Consider the following 17,960-nt stretch of genomic DNA (forward strand, 5'->3'; position numbering starts at 1 on the left):
CATAATTATACCAGAAAAACAGTAAAACAACTAATCATCAAGACCCCCGTGCTGTGCTGCGAGCGGTGACATTTGCATTGGCACAGGGCGTTCCCATCCAGAGAGCTCCAGGTCCCCTGTGACTACCAGCAATTAAATTGTCCCCCGTGCAGCCGGTGGGGTCGGCATCCCACCATGGCCCATGGGAACCCTGGCTCCCTCCTGCATACGTGGGCAGAGGTCTTCTCCACCTCATCTCCCCCTGCTAAGGATGCTGCATGTGCCAGCTAGGTTCCTCCTGCAGGTCACACCTCAGATCTGCAGTCACCATGCCAGTGGGAAAGACTCAGCCTATTTCCCCTCATAAAATTAAGATGTAATTTTACGTAGGCCTGTCTGCTGTAAACCTGTCTCCATATGTAATGGTCTCCCCATGCATATTAAATCTAGAGAAGAGAACCCAACTACATTTAGGAAACCTGCTTTTTTCTAGGTTTCCGTACAAGCTGGATCTCAAAACCATTCTTTATGTCAACAGCAGGCAACTGTTTCATAGACTTCATCAAACAGGGTTGGTAAATAACTTTAAAATGGCAGATGGAAGCATTAAATATTTATTGGACTGGAGTGCATTGATTTTGGAAATTAACACTTTGCAAATTACTTCTGTGTAAACAGTAATTAAACAGTCGGGTTTTGGTCCAGTCCAGGTTCTGAGTAAGCTGCAACTCTTTTTGTAAAACATATGTATACATAAAAAAAAAAGCTAAAGTGAGATGAACTAACACTTCTCTACCGCTTTCCATCTGCACGCACCAAATTGCTCTGCAACCATGAATTAAAATTAATTAAAACTTTTGAACGATTTTCTGCATAAAATTGGAACGGTGGGAGCCCTTGTGGCTGGTGTGCACGTTAAACTTGTGCTGAGCAAGGGTCAGTGATACGCTGATTTAAAAGACCAAGGACTTTGGTTACCTGATGTTCCCAGTGCTGCTAACACTGGGACTGAACTGGTGATAACGGTGGGACTGAGCTGGTGCTTCTAACAGGAGGAGACCATAAAAAAAAAAAAAAAAAAAAAAAGGACAATTGATGCAGACAGGTCCCTTGCAGGCTCCACACTTGCTCCACCTGTAAATGGCAAAGCTGCTGTTTGCTGATAAAGTCTCCAGGTCTTCAGTTTCTCCAGTGGGAATAGGTTTGCTCAAGAGATATTGCAGTTTTATTCCCTTATGCAGAATATTAATCTCCCACTTGTGCTATTGCACTATCTGTAACGAGATTCACGCTGTCTTTTCCTTAATAAACCTTTTTAAAAACAAAATATTTTAACTCTGCTTTAAAAGTCGCTGCACTTCCAGAACTACAGGCCTTCCTCCCAAACACTGCCCACTATCCTTTCCAGGACTCTTTCCACACTCCCTGCACCTACACGCTCAGGACCTCAGGAAGGCAAGCACTTCCTATTCATGAAAGCACTCACAACACACACGTGCCTCAAAACCCTGCAGAAAGGGGCACCCCCTGCATGGAGACAGGAAGCGTGTGGCACCCGCAACACCCACAGCACCACCAAACCAAGGTGCTGGGAGAAGAGGAGACACCAGAGGCTCCTCCATCACCTCACAGCCTGGCAAGGACAGGGTGATGCCAAGAGCACGGGAGAGGTGCCCTAGGTACAGGACAACAGTGATGCTCTGTCAGGGGTCTGGATGGGACGTGGATGTGCCGGCAGGGCTGTGCTCATTTTATTGCCTGCACGTGCACACAGGCTTGTTCTGTTTGTTTTTCCCCCTCTTTCTGCCATTACAAGGCACAGATTGGATTCATGTCCCCAAGAGCTCCTATAGCTTGTGAGTTTGCAGAAGAAGATGAAGAGAACAAGGCTGCCAGGGGACTTTAATGAGGACTGCTTCTGTTCTCATGGTGCACTTAAGAGTCATATAATGAAACAGAGGCTGGTTGGTTTGTTTTTTAATGAGCTCTATTTATATTTGACTTTAACTATCCTCATTCATTTTCTCTGAATCAAACCTCTACTGCTGAAGTCTTGTGCATCAGGGTTAATAAAGGGCGGCTATAATCTGATTTACTGCCTACTTCCAAACACTAACGTACTCACAGGAGGTGCTGATAGTTTACAGCAGCAATGCTCAAAACTGAAGAATTGATAGCAAAATTGAACATAACGTCTCAGCTGTCTCACAGAAAGCTGAAATAATCCCACAGACTTGTCTGGAGGCATTTTTCTTCCATGTCTTTATAACACTAAGGCTGAGGCTGCTGCTAAAGCTAGCTTTGTGGTTTGCAAACTGGAAGTGGGTGAGGGGCAGGTGCCTTACCCTACAGACTTTGTCTGGCTGGTAGGGACACCTGAGTTTCAAGACATCAGAGAGAGAAGAAAACCACAGGAATCACACATGAACCAAGGGATGTAAGATCCTCATGCTTTTTACCTTCAGCAGCTCAGAAGTGACAATCAATCGGCCAACGGTGTTTGTGCCTTGCTCCCTGTGTAGAGGATTAAAACAAAAACCAGCAGTACCATTCCTTCTACTTCTTCCCCTCCTTAAAACAAACAAAACACTGTTGACAAAATAGCTAGAAATCCAAAACTGAGGTTGCCTTATCAGAGGAAGGAATTTAGCCCCTATCTCCATATTTAAGCTTTTAAACAAACACGGCCTCCTTCAAGAGGAGCAGCTGTGTAATTAAGCCAATTTTGGGATGAACAGCGTGAATCAAGAGGCAAATACTATCCTAATTATATACATTAATATTCCGTTAAGAAGATGCTTATCGAAGAGATAATTCCTGTTATTGCACGAGGAAGGCCACTAAAAATATAAAAATAACAGGCAGGGGTGCCAGCGAGAGAAGAGACACTGCGGATGCCTGCACGGCCGTGAAAGCAGCTCCAGCTGCAGAGGAAGCACACAGCAAGCGCTAATAAACCCATCCGAGCAAGCAGAGAGTTGCCAAAAGTCATCTGTTGTCAGAGGTGAATGCTGAATGAGAGACTTCTGTGTCCATGCCAGAGTCGCCCCGGGAGGGAGTTTTGGCTGCAATCACTTCTGTTTGTTTTTCGGTGAAAAAGGGAGAAAGGAGCGTATTCACAGGAATGGAGAAGTCAGGGCTGGGGGTCATGAGGGGGCTGGTGGAGAGGAGGCTCGTGTGCTGGGTTGGGTGCCTTGATATATCCAGTTCCTATCCTAAGACCACCCCGACTGCCGGCAGGAGGGCAAGGCGCAGCGTCTGGCCCAGGGGCTGTGATGGGGAGGGAGCGGTGCAGGACAGGAGACGTCCGTCAGGCCCCAGCAGGGACACGGGGATGGAGCAGCCTCTGTCACAGCTGCAGCACAGCCCTGCACTGCGCTCCTGCCTCTAACTGATGCTGCCCTGCAAAACCACAGCATCAGCTGATGAAGTGAGAAAAGAAGGGGAGATCCCAAAGCACCGGGAGAGAGCATGCAGAGAGAACCCACTTAGCCCTCGTGCCCTCTGATTCTCCCCAGAAAGCACAAGCTTTGCAGGGCTGGCCAGGAATATCAGGGGAAAGAAAAGATCATTTTCTTATCCCCATCTGTTTTAAAAAATTGTGCCTACAAACCACAGGTGGCAAAAACACAGCAGCATGGCTGTCCTGGAGGGAAACACTGCTGTGCACACAGCAGCTGGAGGGGCAGTTTGAGGGCTGAGCTCCCATTTAGCAGTCATTTGTCCAGGCTCCCCTGTCCTACTGAGCCACAGGCCACAGTGGTGAGGAGCAGCTACTCCTCTACTGCAGAACGATTTTCACACAGAGACAAATTTCACCTCCAAAGCAGTCCCAAACCTCGCTGCAGAAAACCATTGTGCTGCACTGGGGCAGGAGCAACGTCCCATTTTAGGGATGGAACAGTTGGTATCCAACAAATCTTGGTATCCAAAAAACTCACCGGTGCTGCTCTAACCTCTAGAAGGCTTAGGAAACACATCTCCCACCCTACTCAGGAGAACATCACCTGCTTGGGTTTGACAGCATGGGGTAAAGTGGTGTGTCAGACTTTGCCTCTTGTCACGCACAAGGCCAACAGCCCAGCACCTTCCCCCGGGAGGTGGAGGAGACCTGAGGGCCCCCCTCTCACGAACAAACGTTTGATTGTTCATCATCAGAACGGCAGATTGTTAATCATCTGAACACAGAGGGCCAAGGTCCCGTTAATTAGCACTGACATTTAGAGTGGAGGCCACGAGATAAGAGCGATATGAAGATGGATGAATTCCAAGAGGATTTGTGAGTAAAAAAAGGGCTATGGGGGATGGTTTGTGTTTGGTTTTCTTTTTTTTTTTTTTTTTAAATTCTCCTTGTAAAGAGAGGCTATTGACATTTCAATTCCCTTTACTTCAGAAGAGGAGAAATTGCAGTCAGCCTGTTGCCATGAGTCTAAATCGCAAGGTGCTGTACACTGCTGAAATGAATCCCCTCAGACTGGCCAGCCCCAAGTCCCTGGGACCTGTAATTACGTACGAACCTGATGGTCACAGTTCAGGAGGTGTTTGGCTGCAAGGGTCTGGCTTAACTTTGGTTCTGAGGGTCTCCCCAAAAGTGCAGAAGTCCACCAGATATCTCCCTCTACTGAAGCAGGGTTAAGATCATGATAAAATAAAACCGTCTGCTCTCAGACTTTCAGCCCAAACCCGAATAAACCTCTTGAAATGCCATTGTAGACTTGGCTCCTTCCACCACTGTCTTTCATGTGCTGACATTACCAAGCATTCAGATTCCTTGGATAAGATCCTCAGACATCAACGAGTGGGATTAAAATAAAGATCAGTGTAAAACAAAAGCATTGGCAGAACTTTTGTCTGGTTTCTGAGTTTTGAGCCATCAGGTCATATTGGTTATGTACCTTTCAGCTCTTCTGTGTAAAAGAGAAGTATACAGAAGGGAAGGATGGGGAAGGGAAGCATTGTCAAGCGAAAGCTAGGATTCTTGTGTAATCCCTGCAGTTTCCCCTCATGAAAAAAAAATTATATATATATATTGCATGAGAGCTGCCGCCACTCACAACTCTTTCTATATAGAAAAGTTTCCTCTGCCAACAGCAGAGCAACTGCCCTGTTTCTGAGCACTAAGTAACCCCATTACTCACGTTCATCCCTACTGCACTGCTGCTTCCCAGGAAAGGATCTTCAAAATTCAACACGAAAACCCAAATCTGGTTTTGGAGATGCAATGCACTGACAATGATAGTGGGGCAGGGAAAGGGACTCGGCAGAAGGGGAGCAGCTCCTGTGCTTGCTCCCAGCCCAGAAGCAGATCCCCTGCCACCACCCAGAGTGAAGACACAGGCTCACCCCCACACTGAGTGCTGGGGTCTCCTTCCCTCTCCCCTTCCTAACCTTTAGGTTCAAAACTCTCCAAGACATGGTAATATCATTAAGGTAGATGGCAGCAGGGTTAATACCTGCAACCTGCATCCCTTGGAGAGCAAGGAGAACAGTTTGTGCCTGTCCCTGACAGGTGCCATCAGTGGCAGGGACAGCACCCTCCCTTTATTTAAAACATTATTTAAAACAATTCAGATAACCCAGTCGCCACCGGTGTGCTTTTCCAAAGAACAAAATGTAAAATGCTAACAAGAGCTCCTACCCTCCAAACTGCTTTCCTCTCCCCTTATGCCTTCCTGCTAATCGTGATGTCTGGGGCTATAAAAAGGCACAGGACAAGAGCAGGACTCTCGTTCTGATCTGCTTCCGTGTTTGTAACCATCGCTTATCTAATGCCACTTAGGAAGTGTTACCAAGGAGACTATTTGCATCCTGCATGATGTTGCTAAAGCAACACTGCTAAATTAGATGCAGAGCTCTTAGCCTTCACCTAATGTATTTGCATTGCTATGAAAATTAAATAGTCACAGGCTTAAACTATATTTGGGTTATTCACTCATCCAAGCACCTGAAAATAATCCCATGGAAGCAGCTACGGAGTTCCCCCTTAAATCTAGCACATCTAGGTCTCCATCTCGTACATGTATTTCTAGCTTGCGTGTCAATGTGACCTGCAGACAAAGCAAGCCTTTTTTTTTTTTTTCATACTGTAACCTTCCTACACAGGGCCTGTCTTCCTTATATGTTTGGCTTTTATTCGAATACTCCAAGAGATTTTAACTGCCAAAAATTATTTCAGCACCATATTATTTGGTGGAGCACAGTAAAAGGCAATTTGTAAGTAGCAGTTACTAATATTAATTTCTGAGGCACAAGATGGCTCAGAGGCACTGGAAATGCAACAACTTCTCTGAAGTTTATGGGTCACCTTGTTCAGCCTCACCCTGCATCTTGGTTCAGCCGTAAATTGTCACCATTCAGGGGCTTCAAGATTGCCTATGGAAAGTTGAAAAGGCTAAATAATGGCTAAAAAGGGTAAAATGCTCTTTAAGGAGGTGATAAGATAATAAAATTAAAAAAAAAACTATAAAGAATTATATACAAGCTATAAACAAAAATTAAAGGTCAGAGTCTATTTTAGGTGAAGTTACAGAATAAATCAAGCAAAACAACACTACTGGCAATGCTACAGAATAAATTAAATGGAGAAAGACTACTGGTAGGAGGAGAGTGAGCAAAGAACCAGGAGGTGTGTTTGCAATGGTTTCCAAGGCAAGTAACAGCTTCTCTAGAGTTTGGACATTTATCAACATCCAAAAAAAAACGTAATTAAGATAATCCCCTCTCCTTGTTAATGTAGAAATATGGACAACTGGCAGGAGCTTTACAGCAAAAATTACAACTGCATAGTACTATATTATATTCAATTGTGCTTATACAATAAATATAATTTAATCATATTGTTTTTGATACCACACAATGTCACAAAAAAACATACTGGGTGCTCTGAACTCAACTCAAGTATTCTGGTGTAAACCTAGAGCAGTGTATTATCCCTGCAGCTTTCTATTCTGATGCTCTGAGTAATATACCTTGGGCAAGCATACATAAAAATAAAATACCACCCCACCAATACCTAGCTGGCACTCTCCATCACTACTTAATATGTTTATTCCAAAAATAGCTCCTGCTTTTAGCACTTTCTAATTTAACAGATAAACTCGGGCAAGGACATAAATACTTGGCATCTGTCACCGAATTTAATCAGATCCCTGAATCAGAGCACAAGCACCCTGCTCCAGCTCTGCTTTACCACCTAATGTGGTTTGGGTGCCTCTTATTAATCAATCCTTACTTCAGCCCAGAAGCGCTACTAAAAAGCACACCTGGGAGCATTTTACTATATATATAAAACCTGTGTTCCAACAGCTGATTTGATCTGCCTGTAGAATCTAATTACTAGGAAGGTAACTCTGCTTCCTGGTGAATAGGCTACAGTTCAAGAGTGCCCGTGCCCAGAAAGTATTGCAGATGCCAGTGTTTCCGATTGCTTCTGCCTATGAATTTAGCTGAAATACCAGAATCTGGGGTGGGTGGAACAACCCAAAGAATTTGCTAGCAATATTGGGCCTCAGTTCAGGCAGGTCATCCTTTGGCTTGTTTGCCTTTAGCAATATTTAAGGACGATTTTCAGAGGGCTGCAAGAGGCAGAAGTGCCCACCTCAGTGAGTCAGCTGAAGACGATCTTCTCTCAGAGAAGCCTTCTCTCAGAAGGATGCTGTGAGTGCTGTGCTGACCAGGGAGTGGAGTGGGTGATGTAGGTACGTGGAGGTGAATGCCTGTTTGGCTGCATCAATAGGCTGGGAGTACAGGTGAAAGCTCTCGAGTCCCAGCACTTCCCTGGGAGGCAAAACTGGATCCTGACCCTAGATTTCATGAACTCTACAGGAATTGATGGATGTAGGACTGCTGTGTCCTACACAGCTGATTAATTGAGTCTTCCTGCCACTGAATTGTTGTGCAAAATAAAAATAAATCATGTTACCTCCCTAAAAATCAGCTTGGGAATCATCCCTTGTCCTATTTTTGGACAAGGGGATGGCACAAGCTCTCTTTCCTCCTCCCAACAACAGCTGCAGGGAGGCCCAGTTCCTCAAGTGTCATCATTGTTTTAGCTCCTTCATGAGAAGGCGTTGATAGAGGCATAGAAGAGGACTTCTGTAGTTGGCCATGGCTGGACAGCACACGTGTGCCAGCCACCACGCTCCACCGAGCTGCCTGGATGTGCTCCATCGGCCCCAGCCTGGTCCGGCTGGGTGCTGGAGGCTGAGAACCTTCTCCAGGCTGCGTGGTGTGGCAGCACTGGGGTTTGAACAAGCACTCCAAGTCTTCCTGGCTCCCCTCATACAGCAAAAAGTGGATAGTCTGAGTCTTGTGGGGCTACAGATTTAAAACAGCCATACTCCCTCCTGCCTCTTCCATGGCCACTATAAGGTTGTGTTACCTGATGAAGGCTGAGGAAGTGATCCACACTCCCCTGTGGAAAAGGATTTTTTGTGTCCACACTCAAAGGCTACAGAAGGTTGTTTTCAGCTGCCTCTGCCCAGGGGAAGCATTCCAAGGACTCAGCTCCCCTCATTGCCTTCAGGTGCCCCACGTGAGATGGGCTGGGGAGGGCTCCAAGGAAGGGTCAGAAATGGGCATCTGCATCCCCAGCAGGGCAGGCAGAGGGGAAGAAGGGAGCTATCATCCCTCCTCCAGCCACCTCCTTCTCCCATGGGAAAAAAAGTTCAAAAGGAACAGGAGGTTTTCTCTGCACTAGCTATGCCCCTGTGAAATTTTCTAGCATCGTCCTGTTGGTTTTGAATCAGGTCCTAAACCTGTATGGACAGAGTCCATGCCATGTGAGTGTCTGGGTTATTCATTAGGGAAGGGTTTTCTCTGCAGCCCACCACGTGGAGCACCTTCTTATAAAATGCTCGCTCTGTGTTGAGCCAGTGGAGCTGGCAAGAAGTTCTCACCGCACCCTGAGAAATGCCTCCGGACTTCAAATTATTGCTTCCCTCGTCTCAGTTCCTACGTGGCCTTATCTAAACTATGTCATAAATCTTTGGGGTTTTATCTGAACTCTCCTCCTGCTTGTGACATGCTGTACTTGTGAATAATGTTGTCTCCGTAAGAATTACAAGGGGCAGAGCAATAATGCTCCAGCAGAAGCAAGTGAAGCAGTGGGAAAATAGCTAAAAGCTACACTGCACTGTTTCCCTATTTGTAATCTTCTGTCATATTCTGAGTTGGAAGATTAGATAACAAGACTATTTATAGTGGCATTGCTGGGTGTGTATCACAAAACCTTTATTGTAAGACCGTGGCAAGAATGAAATTTTAATTTTGCCTGCCACTTCCCTGTGTCACAGCTTCATTTGCAGCAAAACATTAGGTTTTTTTCTTTCTTTCACAGCAGGGTTATTAATAATAGATGTCACATTAACATTTCCAAATTGGGAGTTTACCCTCATCTCTGCTCCCACCCATCACTCGGCAATTTTTCCTCCTGGGCTTCACATTGGGATGACAACTGGGGACTGACTCTATCTGCTCAGCCACCAAACACAGAGCGTGGGCGAGAGCACCAGAGCTCGCTCCATTCATCACGACATGTCCCACCTGCAGGAGCTCTCTGCTTGAAACCTTCAGCTGATTTTTAATCTCTCTGCTAAATCCACCAGTGTATGACAATCCAGTCTGAGAACAACCGTCCAAAGCAAACGCACTGCGCACCAGACCATCTGTACAGGCTGTTAAGCATCCAGCTAAGGTTAGGCATCCAGCTAAACTTTCTGCCACAAGGAATGTAGGACAGATTGCAAGTGGAGGAGTAAAGCTCTTGATGCCTGTCCTTATTGCTTGGCATCTCTACTCCAAACAAAAGGTTTTCGTAGATTTAAATAGTGAGAGCTTTTAGCATTTTTTTTATGCCTATTAAGGGATGCAATCATTGAAGAGCTGTACCATTAAAACAAGTACAATAAATGATAAACCAAGATAGCAATGGGAATGTAGAAATCCTGTACTAACATCAGAGCATTACCCAAGCCCTTCATAATGTATTTGCAGAGTATTTTATAAATAAATTATTTCAACTACTTCTCCCATTTTTGTATTTGCTGAAATACTGCAACATAACTGATTGGTGGGGCACAATTTTTCTTTTCCATTTTCTATCATGTGCTCAGGTGACTCACTCACATAATACACAGATTCTGTTTGAATTTTTCCAGTTGCATCCTGTCTTCTAAAGGGAGTCAATATTTCTGTGGGAAACGATCTCTTCCCTTCCTACCTAGTAAATACTTGCTAAATACAAAGTAAACATTTACCGTGGACAAAAATGATCCAGTGAGATATATATAGATATTTTAAAATGTAATTCCACCAATTGCTCAAATAAAAGAAATCATCCATAGTAATACCAATACAATTAAATGGTAAATTAAGCAGCTATCATGTAAGGAGGAGATTTGAACTGACCTTCTGATGAACAGTTGAAATCTGGATAGCAAATAAGCTCTGGATCTACTTCTGCTCAGCTTATCTGGCAAAAGCCTGTCCAGGAGCAAGTTAAGAGTCTAATACTAATCTTTACATTAGATGGTGTTGATGAGCAGCAGAGCACAAAATATAGTCACGGCTCCATCCAAGTAGCAGTTAAAGGGAAATCAAGCAGAGCTTATGCCTAACAGAGGATAAAAGATGATCAGTGGGGTTTTTAAATCATATGTTGGCACATGGGAAGTCAACATAAATTAGAATGAATCAAGCATAACATGATTATATTTCTTCTAAACAAGGGTCAGGGTGTGAGCTCCAGCTTTCAGGTAGGGTGAAGCCAGAAGGATGTCCAGACAGATGCTGCTCACAAAGACTTTCATGCTCCCATTCAGCTCCATAAATAACACCCCAAAAGTGCCCCTGATTAATTCCTCTGGGACAAAGGATCCCACATTTCTACCTCTGCTCAGCATCCCACAGACCCTTGTCTCTTCGAAAGCCAGACTTCTTCCTTCATACCCCAGTAGTCTGAGACTTCTCAAAGCATAAAATGCCTGTGCTGGCACATTAGAAATTTCTGTTCCTACAGTGCTTTGATTTATTTGGCTTTTAGCAAATTCAAATACAATATTTTCAATGACTGTAAACATGTTTTTCAGATAAGAATTCTTCTCGCCTGAGAAAATGTTATAAAACAACGAATTTAAGCACTGAGACCTCTCTTTCACAGAGAAACTCAATTTACCAAACCCAATTCCATTACTATTAAAAAACCACCCTTTCAGGAAAGGTGTGACTGTTGCTGAGAAGAAAGGCCCTTGTTGGCAGCACCCTTCACTCAGTTTTGGGAAACAGACCTATAACCCCTTCTGAATCACCTATTTGAAAATGAATGGAAATGGTCAAAACCTGCCAAATCTGACCCATTTGTTGGTCCCATCTAACAGACTTTCAAAGCATTTTGTTTAAAAGCAAATTCAACCTTTTCATTTACCCAAAATGAACAGGTTTTTAAAGACACTCCCAAGAGTCGAAACATTTCCACTGGGTGAATGGAATTTTTCATCAACTTTCTTCCCCTTCGATTATTCACACAACTGCTTCCCAGAATATTCTCCTGGCCTGGCTGGGAAAATAGGCAGCAGTGGTTTCTGAAGTCACACATGAAGTTTTAATTATACATGATGGGTTGCCTCTTGTACCCCTCCATGAGACAAGCCAAAGGGAGCACAAAGGGGAAAGCATAAAGGCAAAGGCAGACTTAGGTTGGATAGCAGACACTTGCACCCATAGCTCGTGGCCAACCCACAGACCTCCTTCTCACCAGGAGTAGTTGGCAATGGCCAGCTACAGAGCTCCCCAGCCACTGCTTTGCTGAAAGGGCTGTAATGCATTTAGAAAATAATGTGGGAGCTGCCAGTCTTCTCACGTCCCAGTGCTAGACAGTGTGTGTGTTCTGGCCATACCATAAAAATGATGAGCTCAACAGTCAATAGGGAATCCCTGCATATGCCCATGCACATGTGTAAGCCCACACATGCAGGAACATCTGGAAGTGTCAGTGTTACCAGCATGAAACCCAAATACTGAATATGAAGGAACAAAGAGAGGAGAGAGACTCCACAAGCAATGCCAGTACTTTAGAATTTATTTTGGCTAAAATTTTAGTATTAGTTTTCCAAAAATGTTTACACAATACATGAAGCACATTTAAAAAAATAAAATAAAATAAAAAATCTGCATGGTATTTTATCTTTCAGGCTGGCTGAGAACTATTAACATTTACTTTCTAGAATTTTGCATAAAAATAGCCCTGAGGTTTGACCTGATCATTTTCTGAGAGCCAAGAATCCTTCCCCACGCTTCAGCAAAGAGATGAACCGAGTTGGACGAACAGAATTGTATACATATAATACTACCATGGCATCTTCTGCTCTATAATTTTAGAATGCAACTCTATTTTAATCATGTTACTGGAAGGCCAAATAACCAGTAATATAAACATGAACTAGAATCTTATATACAACTTGCTTTTACCAGCTAGAGATGCCCAACAATGATTGGAGATGAAAAGCTGCCCTGGCTTAGTTTTAACTACATAGTTGCATCAACCTAAGACCTTCATATGGAGAATTATCCATGTGCCTACCCTCCTCCCCAGCTGCACAGCTAGCAGTACCCTACCCAGTTAGGTTACAAGGCAGCTCAGGTTCATGTACATGTGTTTCAGTCACAGCAGAAGCTTTAACATTGCCAGGCTCTACGTTTCAGTTAAAATTCAGCTCGTCTCCAAAACTACTTTGCGATTTGTCAATTTGCGGCGCAGAACCAAGCACCTCCACAGTGCTGTGATTAAAGTCAGAAACAACTTTGGGATTTGTCAGTTTGCAACCCGGCACTGAGCACCTGCGTTGTGCAGTGATCCACATTAATCTCAGATCAACCATGGATGGACACTGGAGGATGGAGACGCTACCGAAACACAAGTGTTGCAGACCCCGCTCTTCAGGGCAGTTCAGAACTGACCTAAAATTTCAAGAGAGCCTAAGCCAGAGCACATGTGGATCCCCATCCTGAAATAAGTAGCCACCGTGAAGTTACGCACCGTAAGTAAAACAACGTGTACTTGTGTACTTGCCACAGGCAACAATTTGAGCGATGCAGAAGTAGCTGGTTCCTGCAATTATCCTAGCAGCAGTAGGTAAGAACAGCTGCCAAATCTGAAATCTTCCAAGCCTCTGTATTAGAACCTTCCCCAGATACAGGGATATCCACAAAAGCTGATATTTCAGTAGTCTAGGAAACAACAAAAAGCGGGGGCTACTTATACTCTTTGTCACTCGGTGGGGGTCAAAGTAAGCAAAGAGAACCTGTTTTCTCTTACTCACAAAAGCCCTCAAATGCAAAAGCACCTTTATTTGTCCAAACCCCGGGGTGCAGGAGACACAGCCTCATCCATGAAAGATGTGGTGGGAGTTTGCACAGGGACCTCGTCACAGTCCCTGCTGTCTCCCAAATAAAGCCTGGATGTTCTGTTCTGTGCATGACTGCCGTGGTGATGAACCACTCTGTAAACACCCAGACAGGAATATTCACAAAAAAAAAAAAAGAAAAAAAAGAGGATGGATCCAGCTAGAGACCAGCCAACATCAGAGAAGGCTCTGTCCCTCCAGCCATCAATACAATCACTGAACATCCCAGCTCCATCTGTCACTGGTGTGGAGAAATTTTGAGCTCTCCTCTCAGCATTATCATTATCAGCTGACTATGGGTAGCCTTAGGAAGACCCCCTTGGAAAGCCCACATGAGCAGGGCAAATGTGTGGTCTTTTTATGCAAGAAACTTCCTCTTTCTTGACCTCTTCCAATCTCCCGTAAAATTGGACCCATTTTTGCACTCATAACATCCACTATTAATGAGCTCTGAGAGCTACCAGCCACTGCAGATGGCTACAGGCTCCATCTGCTCAAAGGGACCTGGGATCTACCAACTTCACCTGATGTCCTCCTAGTTCCTGTACTGGAAGAGACAGCAGAGTGTGGAGCTCTGCCCCTTCTCTGCGTGCCAGCCAGGACTTTCAAATCTCTATCATTTACCACCCCAGCAGCTGTCCCTTTTTCCAGAGGTAAGAGTCCCAGTTTATTTGATCATTCCTTACATTAAATTATTTCAGACCTTTGATCGCCACCCTTGTTGCCCTCCTCCGAACCTTTTCCAGATCTCTTGTATCTTTTAAGAAGGGGAAGAAGCAGAACTACAGACATCAAGATTTATACAATTTAATCATAGCCTCTATTTTCTTCACGTTGGCTTCCCTTATGATTTCTACTATTTCATTTGCCTTTTTTTTTTTTTTTGACTACTACTGAGCCTTGGACTAACATTTTCAGCTCAGTCACCTCACTGCTGTTTTGCTTCCTAGTGGTTTTCAGAAGTGGCCTTTCTTGCCCTTGTGAAATACAGAGAGTCCCTGTTGGCAAAGCACCACACCGTTTCCTGGGAAATTTCCAATGAGCTGCACCATTACCTGCTTCACCAACAGACCCCTGTACCTTATGAAAGGGACAATTGGAAAGAAAATGTAAAGTCAATAAATTGCTGTGTTTGGAGCACTGGGCGATTTTAGGCAGCTTAAATTCAATACGTCAAAGTTCAGTAACTTGGGGAAAAAAATCCAGTGCTTGGGAGAAGGTCACATAAACCTGGGAACCTCAGGCAGGACAAGCTTTACACCTATGACCCGGACAGACTGACAGGTCAGAGGGAACGCAGACCCCAGGGCAGAACAAAAGCAGAAGAGCCAGAGGCAACATTCAAAGCCTATGATGGTGAAACTTCTGACTCCCTAAGGCTGGAAGAAAACAAAATGATAGTTCAAAGAACCAATTATGACAGCAGTGGGAGCTGAGGCTATCCCACAGCACCATGGTTGGCATTCTCCCTGATGCCCTGCTTGCACCCCGATTTCTAATCCCCTCGTTCACCAGCTGCTGATGTCTTTTTCCTCCTCACTTAGTTTTATCTAGCAAGTACAAGAAATGGAGCTGGCAGCACGATATTCTTTCCTGTCAACAACATAAAATTACTGAAATGCCTCCACCATCCAGATTCCTATCTCCTGCATTCATTTCAGAGGCTCATAAAATACCAGTGAAAGGAGAAAAATGTCCGACACATTTATGAGTCAATGGCACATGTAAAATTTGGAACGGCAACTGCAAAAATGCCGACAAAGACTACAGAATCATGTAAGACGTAGTGATGACTGGTATCCCCAGGGGCTAAGGGAAGGAGGGAAGCCCCCATCTCCATGGTGCTGTGCTGCACAACAGTTGTGTTTCTGGAGGCTTACAGCCAGAAGGGCAGGGTCCCAGCTTTCAGCAAACCACTGCTGTAGACTGACTTCAGCCTTCCAAGCAAAAGAAGAGACTCAGAAGAACTGTCCTGCCAAGGTACCAGCCTGCTTCTCATGGTACTTTAGAGATATAAGCCCCAAATTGTCCCAGAGATCACACAGACACATGAGCAAGAGTTATCTGTCTGAACGAGCAGCAAGTACAGCACGCTCTTTCGGCATGGGCTGTAGAAGCACCCAGCCCAGCGTGAGTCAGATCTCTGCAGGAGCCTCCAGATGCCACTGCAACACAAACAATAACGAATAACCCATGAGTAATCAGCCACTGCTGAGAAGAGGATCCCTGACTACCTTGGGCTGTCTCTAACGTAGTGCATGCATTCTTTTGCATAAATATCATAACCCATGAGAAACACGATGGGAAGAAATCCTGCTCGCTGTCACTCTCCATGGAAAACAACCTTCCAAGGCAAGAGGAAGTTCAATAAAGAGCAGCAAACCTGCCTAGGATGCTGGAGGAAAGGGTTTAAGAGAGGAGACAGTAAGACTTCTTAGCTTTTACAATCTAATATTGATCAGTGGTCCACAGAAACAGCTAAGCCTTCTTGCAGCTGAGGACATGGAGACAAGTGAGGATAAAGAGCAGCTTGCCCACATAGCCGAGGAGATGGAATTTGGGTCCCATGCCTCACCTCTTGTCCAAGGGCCAGCAAAAACCACATTCCTAGCATCCTGGGCCAGCAAATCTGGGAACTGCACAACAGCCCTGATGGGGTGCACAGCCCACAAATCACAGAAGGAAGAGTTAAACAGATCTAGCAAGGCTGAGCAATAGCTAAGGAAGCAATGCAACAGCTCCAGACGTGTGGAAGTGGTAACACTAGGCAAGGAGGGCAGCTTACAGCTACAGCAGGATTACAAAGGAGAATTAAGAGACACCTTGCTTGACAGCAATCCCAAACCATATTTCAGAGAGGGTGGACAGCAAAAATTTCCTGGAGTTTATCTGGCTGCAACGTAAGGAGATTGTTACCAGATAATCGCAATCTTTTGCTCATTAGGAAAGTACACAATGGATCACCTTCTGTCACCCCAGGGGAACAGCCACGTCTGGATTATGGGAAGTGAAGAACTCTCAGGAATGCTGAAAATTATCTCACCTCAACCTCCCCATCATTATACCATCAAATGACGAACTCCTTCCAGCTACTGGCCATGGCTTCAAGATTAACAGCCACATCAAGACTGTGGCATCTGAGCAGCTGAGGTCCCAAATGTCTTCTGTTTTCACTGATTTTAGTTTTCACCATCTCCAACCCAGCCAAAGCCTGCAGGCACAACTGTGACACCAATATCAGGGGTGACACAGTGCTTTGGAATAGGTAACTCCAAAGTCCTTGCATCCAGCAGTTCCTAATGAACAGAAACAGAGGTTTCTAGGGCTGGACAGATCACATTTTAAAGTGTTGTCCAGCTCTGAAAGCAGCAGTAAAATCATCAGCCTGGGGTACCACATTTACTCTCACCAGCATCTTCAGTGGAGACCTGCCTATTCCAGCTACCTGGTCTTAAAACTGAAGCTGAAATCCAAGAATTCAGCTGGGTGATCTCCTTCTTATGCACAGCCACCAAAAGCACAGCAAGTACTCTGCCAGCCATGCCAGTCTTCAATGATACTTCTGTGTTATGCCTTCAGTGCCACCCAAAGTATCTTAGGGTCTTCAGAAGATGTGCTTAACGAATGGTGAACATTTTTAGCAGGACTAGCAAGAAAAGAAAGGTATAAAAACTTTCAGTATGTGTGGGAAGCAGATCTACAGGGGTCTTACACAGCAGAGAAGAATCTGTAAGGTTCAGGGACTGACGTCAGAGTCCCCAGACCACCACAAGCAGTCACAGCTTCTTCTTGAGCACGAATGAATCTAAATCACCCCTGGCACCAGGCTAGGAGAGTACTCAATGGTGGCCAAATTATCAAAGCTCAGTGTCCTTCTCACCGAGCAAGGCACAGAGGGAAGAAGAACTGGGGACCTTCAATTAAAATACACTTTACAAAATGTTAAATGACAGATTTGTAACAAAACTGTGTGACATTCATACTTTGCTGTGCCTCCAGAGCATTTTACAGGAACCTGTCAGATCCAATCAGACTTGTTTATTCTGCATTTAAATGTAGGACCTGAAGCAGTTTGGTTTCAAAAAAGACAGAAAAGGCACATATTGTCCCTGGCAGTCGCTTGGTTTTTACAACAAAGACCATGTCTTGTTAACTCTTTACTCCAAATCAAAATTATGTCAGTGCTACGGTCTGAGAACATTTCTGCTTGCTGCCTTGGCACAGGTAGGAATTTCATTAAAATGGAAATTAAAGGAAGAACAAAACAAACAGAAGTGCCATCAGGCTCCCTCCCCCCAAATCAGGTGATTCATACAGAGCATCCTGGAAATCTCACGTAAGCCACTGGTAATAGATTAAGTGGCAGTGTCCCTTCTGGCTCCAGTTTATAAATTCTTATCTGCTTAAGGTTGCTCCAGAAAGATTTCTAGCTGACAGCATGATTCTCAGAGATAAATCCTCCCTGGCAGTTTACAATCATACACCAGCTACTACAGCATCTCGCGCACCTTCTTGTTTGCATTGACAGAGGTGATGGTTCACCATTTAGGGCTCAGCACCCTCCTCCTCGCAAGTCTGATT

Source organism: Cygnus atratus, chromosome 7 (assembly GCF_013377495.2).
Source record: "Cygnus atratus isolate AKBS03 ecotype Queensland, Australia chromosome 7, CAtr_DNAZoo_HiC_assembly, whole genome shotgun sequence".
Lineage (NCBI taxonomy): Eukaryota > Metazoa > Chordata > Aves > Anseriformes > Anatidae > Cygnus > Cygnus atratus.